At 36.8% G+C, this 10440-nt stretch overlaps 1 long non-coding RNA gene across 1 annotated transcript; it reads right to left on the bottom strand.

Annotated features, from left to right (window-relative positions):
• Window positions 1-1112: 1112 nt before the first annotated feature.
• Window positions 1113-2118, bottom strand: LOC149189513 (uncharacterized). Its single transcript, XR_016256403.1, has 4 exons — window positions 2010-2118; window positions 1852-1915; window positions 1295-1420; window positions 1113-1191 (listed from the first exon to the last, which is right to left on the bottom strand). It is a non-coding gene; the product is annotated as an uncharacterized LOC149189513 (long non-coding RNA).
• Window positions 2119-10440: the final 8322 nt, after the last annotated feature.

Genomic DNA, 10440 nt, shown 5'->3' with positions numbered 1-10440 from the left:
GCTAGAAGCGGATGAAAAGAGAATTCAGTGTTGGTTTTCGTTCTTGGTTTTTCTGTGTTTCAGAAGGTATATTATTTTCTTTGTTTTCTTTGTTATAGAATCTCGCCCAGAAAACCCTAGCGCAACAGGAATTAATTCCATTAGTAGGTGTATTATCCTTCCTAGTCTTATTTAGTTATTCTCTGGAAAAAATACAAGGGTTCAAACATTACGTAACAACGTAATTGCTTAGTTAAGAAATTATACAACAAATGAAAGTATAGCTACCCAGACACAACTGAGGATGGGCTACTATCAATTAGTAAATATTGAACTCGATTGAAAACGCAACTGAATATGTAAGAAGAAGGGAAACAAAAAACTAACTGATTTATATTCATATAGGATAGAGATCTACAAGTACGATATATTTTAAGTACATGCTAAATTATAGTCTAAGCAGAATTGAGCATTCTTGCGATAGAAAGAAGGTAAATATGTTATGGTAAATTAAAATATACATAAGTAAATCATATACTCCCTCAATAGATTCATGAATTTAATACTCTTTTCAAGGATTTCCAGAATTAAATTATCACAATTAAAAGAAATTTCGTAAGATAATTTTTAGCAAGGTTGTCAATTCAAAAAATTGAACTAGTTGCAGTTATGTCAACCGTAATTCATTGCATTAGGTTCTGATTTTCTTAAAGAAAGTTGTTCGTCTAAAAGTTTAGACATTATCAACTACTAAATTACGATCCTAGCCGACAAAAGACCATTGTGAAATACAATCTATTCACATATAACAGTTAAAAATTTATTTAACAGAAGTGATGGTGATATACATAGTTAAGAATCCATGTGCGTTAGATGGCATCATGACCATTGGATAAGAGAGATTTTAGGAACAAAGGACAATCCTCAAATTATACAATTATGGAAAGGAAAAAAAATACCTAGTAAGCCAAATACTCTCAGGTATAAGCTAAAGTATCAAAATGGTCAATGAGTGAATTATAATGCCATAACTAATATCATGGCACCTTAAATCGACATTTACTCCAAAGCAACGTAGCATTTGTAAAAACCCAGAAATTTCCAGTATGCAAGGAAAGGAACCGGCCTCACATGTTGACCATGATTATAAATCGACGCAAAGAGGTTCAAGGTTTTTTCTCCAGGAAGAGTTCGAAGTAGATTAAACCCCACCTATAAGTAAAAATAAGGAATTATCACATGGCTTAGATAATAATTCGAAACCGAAGCATGATGTGTAAACGAAATACGAGGAGGCAAAGAATTTTGAAGTCACCTGTGCATAAGATAGTTTTTGTACGAAGGAGGCCAAACAGACATTTCCGCCGTTTTTGTACGAAGGAGGCCAAACAGACTATTTCCGCCGTTGAAATTGCCTGGGTAAGTAACTACATGTCATTTTCTGCAAACAATAACATGATCAAAAAAAGGAAATATGCACAAAAGAGGGCCACACAGCGCTAAGAAGGTAAACGACAACAGAAGAGGGTCATGGCCCAAATCCGGTTCAGACTCTTACAATAAGTGGAAACTATTAACTAAAAACAAAACCCCAATTGTTACAGAATGTGATGAGGTTGCCGTTATGAAAAAACAGATTACAACAACCATTTAAGTCTAAACCTCGCCATAAAGCTCAAGGAATGTTCAGCACCTGGAGTTTGGGGTGCCATGGCATCCGGACAATAGGAAAAACCAATGGCGGAACTAGAAGCTGAGTAAGCAGGAAGCGAGAATCATTACCTCGATGTAAGCCTTGCTCAAAACAGGAACCCGATCAGAGATTAGATTTTATAGAATCAGTATGGAACATATGACATTAGAAACCAATACCTCAGAGGAGGCACTTAGCGTCATATTGGGCATCACCAAGAACGACATGAGAGCCGCAACAACCCTGTTTGCAACCAAGACATTCAAAGTTGCTAGTTAATGAATTTGGGAAACGTAAGGTCTCACCAAAAACTAAATAAAATGTCGACCTGCATTACCTTGCATAGTGCCTGAAGGAGCCTCCTGAAAACAATCTGGCATAAATTTAATATAGGACAAATCTTCCTCTGGCCAAAGATGGAGAAAGAGTCACCGTAGAGGGCTGCAACTAGTGGATGAGCCGAGACCTCCTTGCGGCAGAGGCACGAATGACCAGAGTGAAGCAAGGAAAAGGGCAATTGTTACCCTAACAAAGCAAAGCACAGCTGCGCTGCATCATCCACCTGTAACACATGCAAACACACTTGTAATTACCTGCGATTGCTAATGAACTTATGATATGTTACTTGTAACTACCTGCCAATCTCAAACATTTAACATTTCAAACTAATGTTAACATTAAAACAAACCCGTTGACAGTTAGCCAAAATGCAGCAGGCGTAAAACGAATTTAAGCTATGGTCGGGCCTCTTCCGCCTCGGGAAGAGGCCAAATAAGATGAGAAAGGTTAAGCGGCGAATCCGACTTTGGTTATGTGCAGAGAACACCTCACAGCGGAATTCCAGACTTTAGTATAAGCACCGTATAACAGACAACGAAAGCACTGAACTAATGCTAAGTCGGCACAGAACGATTACTATAGTCCCTGCCGGATGCCAGATGGCAGGGACTAATAACGAGAACAACAAGTTTATGAAAGTACAACTAAAAGAATAGTGTAAATATTTGGAAGCTAGTGTCATAATACAAAGTTGTACTATGAAAACTAATAACTTTGTACTACTTTGTACTAACACAATAATATCCAAGCACCTAATCTATGGTTTTACTTGTACTTTAACAAAGTTGGTATTGTGATAATTTGGTTAAACATCTATGGTTTTAGATGTACTTTAACAAAGTTGGTATTGTGATAATTTGGTTATTTAACCAAATTTATAGAAATTTGTCATTTTGCATATAATACAAATCCTTTAGAATATATGACTATAAAAATAATTATGAGCTGAAACTCATGTATTGCTTGCAATTCCTTCACTGCCACCCATGTTCATACCTTGAAGTACTTCATGGTTGGTCAAACCACATATTGTAATTCTAAATCTTTACTTAAATATATCCTTTGTAATAAATTTTTAAAAAGTTGTTTGATAAATTTTATATTATTTTTGTTATGATATTTTTCAAATATATTACTCACTTTCTAAGAATATCATTTTTATTGAAGATTTTAAATATAGATATTTTTAAAAGTTTATAATAATATTATATTTTTTGATATTAACTTATTTTTAATTTAATTTAATAGTAAGAGATTAAAATTTCCAAGATAATTTTTTAATTTAATTAATTCTTCTTAATATTTAATAAATGTAAAACTAAATTAAATTTATATTGATTTAATATGGAATGGAAAGTAGCTCAATCACCATCTAAATATGTTCTGAAAGAGGAGAGGCTCTCATAAGGTTTCCTTTGGAAAAAAATCACCACATAACATACATCTTATACATGCATCATTTCTCCTATAACCAGGCACAAGTTGTTCCATAATATGACTTTAATTGAAAATTTGAAATGGCATGAACTTTTTGTAATGATTATATGGCTTCAACAACAATGATATTTAACAAATTTTTGGCACGAAATCTCTCAAATATTTGCTAGAAATAAAGAAATCACAATTTGAAATAAACTAAAATTTGATTAAACTAAATATAGCAAAGTTGCTGCCTTTAAACTAAATTGGTGTAATTTATTTGAATTGAAATATCTTACCATACATATTAATGCCCCAAACGAACTGGTGCACAACGCCAACCAATAAACTACTCATTTGTCTTAAATTTTATTTTTTAGTTATCATGGCTTCACTTTGTATGTCAGGGGCATTGAAACAAATAATTCCAAAGAAATGAATAGTCCATGGCCTAACTTTGTATGATGGGGATGCCAAAGAATATACAACTCTTGTAAAGGAAAAAACTTCAAAAAAAATATAAAACAAATGTATCTTAGTGCCATGTTGTAAATAGTAAAAATATGCATTATGAATAACAGAAATATCTTGGATTACTCTAAATTTGAGTAGGAAAGCTGAATTCACTAAAGCTTGACTCACAATTTAAGCACCAATTCCTACAATTAACCCCAAATTCCACAAATCAAAATCATTTTCAAATTTCCCCTTGCAATTATCCCTTGATGGTAATCTAAACACAAGGGCATGCAAAATTATTCATCAAAAATAACTCTTTTAAAGTGTGATATGCAATCATTGCAACTTATATCCTTGTTTCAACACTATTGGCTGTCTATTTGTCAACTGAAAACTCACAATAAAAAACCAATTGGAAGTTAGAACCCTAGTGGGGTAGCTTGAGTGACACAAGTGAGGGAAATAAATATTACAACCAACATCAATTCTATACACCTAATTATTTCGTAATAAAGATGCGGAGGAGCACAAGGACAACCTATGCAACCCCAAGTTAGAAACATTTCATTGGTAGTTGAGTCATCAGACTTGGTGTGCCATTAATGTTCAATATGAACGTGTGGAAGGATAAAAACCTAATTTTTGAACCATCGCATCAAATGGTTGGAGGTGAACACAACATGAAATCTCAACATAAAACTCACAATATTTCCCAAAACAATGGTACATAAACATAGTTGATCTAAATCAATGAAAATTTTGTTTTTATTATTTCTAGAGGCACCCCTTATTTCCAATCAAGAGATCAATATGGGTAGGGTTACTATACCTAAGAGATAAATATCACATAGTACAATGAAGGATAAGCATCATTATACTCACATTGTAGATGAGGATTGCGTCCAAATACCAAGTTCACATTCTTTAAGGCAAGGGTGAAATTTTTTGTGAAAAACCTCATATGTTTTTGTGTACACTAATGCAATCCAATCCTCTCTCCACCATGTAATGGTATTAACATAAATGAAAAAATCCCTAGCTATATGCAAGACTCCTCAACTAACATGCGACCCCACCTTGATAACATGCATAGTTTCACAACTCACATACAAAATCTTTCAACTCCATGCAATGTTCCTCAACTAAAAATGCAATGTTTGGAGTGAATTTATAATATATTCAAAGTTAAGAAAATTGTAATGAGAAAACATATTAATTAAATATTTATAAAATAATATTAAATAGGTAAATAAATAAATATAATTAACTAATTAATTATTAAATTAATAAATGAATTAATGAAAGGGTAAGGTCAAAAGTAGTGATTGTTTACCTTCGTGCCTAGTCACTGCCTATTTAGGCAAACCACCACGAAGAGGTTGTATCATCATTCAACAATTTTCATTAATAAAATATTTATTATTACACATTTTGCTTCAGTTGTATCAGAGACTCTGATCCTGTCGATTGCTAATTGATTCAATTGATCCTCTTGATGTCCTGATCCGTTTCTCCTTCAATCCTCCGCTCTTCACATTCCTTACCTCTTCTGCATCAACTCTCTCCTGTCCCTATTCCACACTGCTGACTTTTTTCACTGTTCCACTATCATTCATCTGATCTACCTTCTGTTGCGTCCTTTGACATATTCCCTACTGCATCGTCTACCTATTTATGCCGTGTCCCTGACATCCCATTTCCATGTGTGCAATAGTTTTTCACCTCACGAGTTACGACCTCGAGCTGTCAATTGTCCGTTGCGTGTACTCACCATCTTCTTTTTCGTTCACTCTCTCTTTCGACCACTCTCCAACCATTGTCTCTTTTGACTGCATTCTTTTCACTGTCTCCCTACTGTCGTCACCATTACCATCCAACACTCCAACCTTCGGTTCGATTGAGTCGTTGCATGTCTTCCAACCAACTACCTGTCTCCCCCGACATATTTCTCGTGTATTGTGTCAATCAAGCGTCCCATTTCTTTCCATCTTGGCAATTTAGAAAAATCACAGACGAAATTTAATGAAGGCCAAAAGAAGTTAAAATTGATGATGGAAAAGATATTACAAAGAGATGATGGATTTGACAAAACCACCAAAAGAATTGGTGACCATAAGAAACGACTTAATCAATTAATAAAGAAAGTGGACTAGCTAATAGTCCAAACTTTTGAAGGACCAAAATCAAACCCGCAAAATAGGAATGTGCATGAACCCTCTGACCTACCTGAGATATGTTTTTCAAGTAGTTAGTATTACACTAAAATTCTAGAAAAAGACTATCAACGAATTAAAAAGGAGTTACCCAAATATAACAAAAAAGACCATATAGGTGCCATTATTTTGGTTAATAAAATGGAAGCCATTTTTGAAGCAAACCCACCATTAGGTGAACATGAGAAAGTCATGATGGCATCCAACAATTTGGAAGTAGAAGCTTATGATTGTTCTTATGGTGGTCTGACAAATGTGACACCTATTCTTTCCATTGGCATAATTTCGTGGATGCCTTGCTAAAAAGTTTCTATGAGGAAGAAGAAGATGTTGTTTATAACAAATTTGTTCATCTCAAGCAAAAATGATATGTAAGTGAATACACCCACAAATGGGAAGTATTTGCTACACGACATAAATGATTTACTAATGAACAAATACTTAAAATGTATAGATATGGACTTAAAGACTATATTCGTACAAAACTAAAATTGTAGAAAACATAAACTATCGAAGAAGATATACATGCAACAAAGCTTATTGAACAAAAAGTAAATTCAACAAGCTAGAATATACTTGTTTTAAAAAAATAAATTACTAAAAAGGGAAACCGAGTAAGAATTCCTTGGACAGGCCTAACAAGTATATACCGCCTGAATTGCGAGAATAAGGTAACCAATATTCAAGATCTAAAAAGAAGAAGGATGAAAAATGCTGGAAGTTTGGAGACAAATTTTAACTAGGACACAAATGCAACACACAAAAACTTTACAATTGTGAAGTAGAACAAGAAGAGAGCTCCTCAAGTAGTGACTTAGATGAAGATACTAACGAAGGAAATTAAGCCCCAATTATAGAGCCAGAAGAAGAAGTTATGCCAAGAATTTACCTAGCTGCAATCATAGGAATAACACAACCACAAACCCTAAAGCTCAAAGGGCATATAAGGAAAGAAAACTTCATTGTATTAATAAACATAGGAAGCACCCACAATTTCATTGATGTTAACACAACAAGGAGACTAAACTTATTATTATACCCTGCAATAGATATTAGAGTTATGGTGGCAGATGGTAAGAGAATAGATGGAGTTGGGAAATGTCACAAAGTAAAATTGCAATTAAGTGATTACGAAATGGAATCTAGCTTCTACATCATACCCTTGGGAGGTGTAGATTTTGTCTTGGGAATACAATGGTTACAAACATTAGGAACATATTCCGCAAAACACTAGAAACAATTTCTAAAGTTTAAATGGGCTAGAAGGTGATCTGATAATCACCCTATGAGTGACCTCAGTTAAAGATTTAATGAAAAAGGTATTACAGACTCATGTGCTAGTGTGTGTGTCTATGTTATTGAAGCAACGGATCGATCAGATTTCCAATACATAGACAATTAAATGGAAAGACAACAGAGAAATACAGTAAGCAAATACAAGAACACAAAAATTTAATAAGGAGTTCACCCTATCCTCCAGGGCTACATCTCCGGTCCAGATTTCAGTGGTGGCCTTATTTTATTGAGTCTTGAGCAGAGAATTACAATGCAGGAGGTCAATATGAGTCACCTAAAGTAGATTTTCATGGCAGGGTGGTTCTTGGATTCCCCAAGCCACTGGAGTGCACAGACTCTGTTTGCCTACCAGCTCTGTGACCTTCTGGTCTATAATGGAAAGAGCCCAATGTGGTGCTCAGTCCGGACAGATCCTCTCTGGGTTGGCTTGAATCTCTCAAGCTCTCTGGTGCTCGATGATGCCTTTGGTCAGCCCGGCCCTCTGTCTCCTTCTGCTTTTGCTTCACTGTCTTCTTCTCTCTATGTTTCTTCCTCCTCTCGTGGTTTCTCTGTCTCTCGTCCTCCTCTCGGGATTCTCTCTGACTAACTCCGACTGTGTATTCTGTCTCTGTTCATGGCTTTTAGCCATTCGTTCCCATGTTTGCTCGGTTCCTCTTCCGCCTCTGTCGATTCACCTTCTGCAGCTGTGCTTGGAGTTCCCTGTTTGGCGTCATCATTAGCACTCATGGAGTGGCCACATGTCCTCCTGTAACTATGCCAGCCTGCTTCGTCGGTTGAATTCTTCGGTTACATTGTGGATGAAGTCTTCCTCCACAGTGGCGGTCAAAACGAACTTCAAATCCTTCTAAATCACAGCTCATTCCTTCATCGATTCTACTTCCCCCATCAGGCGTGATCTCAGTCGTTAGATCTAGGGCCTCCAGATCCGACGCCATATGCACATTTCACGCGGTTGACTTGCTTGACCGTTAGCGCGCGATCAATGGCGGTTTTCTCTCTCCTTCGCTTGCCACACGTCAATCGTTGAGTGGGATCGCTCTGCTTCCATCCAAAACCGCTTACTGTTTGAGGGCGCCCCGATCAATACCGCCAGTTTCTAGAGCGCAGATCTTGCCTTTTTCCTTTAGCACTTTTTGCCTTTTGCCCGCGATTCTCCGACTCCCCACACGACCGAGTGCTTGGGGCTTCTCCATTTCAGCCCTTTTCGCCTAGTGATGCGCGATTAGCGCTAAGCGCTAAGTGCTAATCGCGCATCAAAAATCACCTCCATTTCCGATTCGGGCCTCCCAGGGGCTACTTTGGCCTCTCGCGCAGTCTCCATGGGCCTCGGTCAGCGCGTTTTGACTGAGGTCCTCGTCGTTCCATGTTGGCTGCCATTGCCACTGGTTCAGGGTGTTTTTTATCACTGTTTTGGAATTCTTTAATGTTGTCCTGACCTGATATAGTCATGGTTCTTTGACAGTTCTTTATGGATCCAATTCGGATCACGGCCTTCCCACTGAAAAAGCTTTTGGACCACCAAAATTTGGTTTTCAAGCATCGACTTGCCCAATCTCAATCCACTTTGCACTGCTTGGCTTTGAACCTTTGAGCTCAATCTTGAGGTACTCAACATATCCCCTGTGCATTGTCCTCACCTTCCTGTCCAGCACTGTGTATTCCTACATCTCATTAAGATATTCAGGTAGCAGGTCATCAATAGAAGGCAATTGACTCTGCTCTTCAAGGTCCTCAATCATTGAAGGTTCAAACAATCTCAAGCAATCTGCATTTACGACTGAGTAGATGTGCATGTAAGCTGGTAGATCAAGGCGAAAAGCATTTTCACTAATATTCTCAAGTATCCTAAAGGGTCCATACCTGATAGGCTTTAGCTTTTTACCTTCACCTTGCATTCTGTCCTTGCTGATATACAACTAGACTTGGTCACCAACTTGAAAACTATGCTCCATCTGATGCTTTTCATGCCTAGCCTTGTATTTGGCTTGGCTCTTTTCGAGTTGTTCCTGTACTTCCTGGTGGATCTCCTGGATCTGTTCAATGAACCTAGTTTCCCTGTCCACATCACCGTGTCCATCAACCATGGTATCTTTACCAAAGACAAAATCCAAAGGAGACCTTGGTGTGAAACCAAAACAGGTCTCAAAAGGAGATCTCTGTGTAAAAGAGTGTTTTGCTTTTTTGTAAGCATGCTGCACATAACACAAGTGTTCATACCAAAGCTTAGGATGTTTGCTGCGATATCCTCTCAGTAACTAGATCACTATCCTGTTAACTACTTTTGTCTGGCCATCTGTTTGTGGATGAAAAGTTGTGATTTTCTTCAATTTGGTGTCCATCAATTCCCACAGACTTGACCAAAACTTCCCCACAAATTGGGTGTCTCGATCAGATACAATGGAAGTGGGTAATCCAAAATGAACCCATACATGTTCAAAGAACAATTTTTCCAATCTATTCAATTGTAATCTATTTATTACAAGGTATCAAGATACACATTTTGCTGAACCTATCCACAACAACATATAAATAATCATGACCTTTCCTAGATTTAGGTAGTCCTCGAACAAAATCCATGGAAACACTTTCCCAAGGGTTAGAAGAAACTGGCAATGGAGTGTACAAGCCTAGTTTTCTATTGCTGGGCTTGCTTTTAGCACACATAGCACACCCTCTTACATATCTAGAAACTGTCTCATTCATTTTTGGCCAATAACAAAACCTTTGCAGCTGTGCAACTGTTTTACTTACACCAAAGTGACATGATATCAGAGAAGTGTGTGCTTCCCTAATTATCTTTATCCTCTCAGTTTGTGGAATGTAGAGTTTCCCACAATGGTATAAGAGTCGGTCCTTTACATGATAGTCCAATTCTTCTACTCTTTTTCCTTGACTCAAAGTTGCATATACATCTTTAAAGTCCATATCCTAAGCATATTGTTCAATGTAGCTTTCATGTAGCACAGAATTATGCTTAAGTATGGTAGATGCATTTATAATGGGTCTAGATAACATGTCTGCAACCTTGTTATGTATGCCCTT

Source organism: Pinus tabuliformis, chromosome 3_1 (assembly GCF_031772625.1).
Source record: "Pinus tabuliformis cultivar Carrire ecotype Pingquan chromosome 3_1, CPIR1, whole genome shotgun sequence".
NCBI lineage: Eukaryota > Viridiplantae > Streptophyta > Pinopsida > Pinales > Pinaceae > Pinus > Pinus tabuliformis.
Note: the sequence above shows the minus strand (reverse complement) of the source record. Positions and strands in the feature narration are given on the sequence as shown.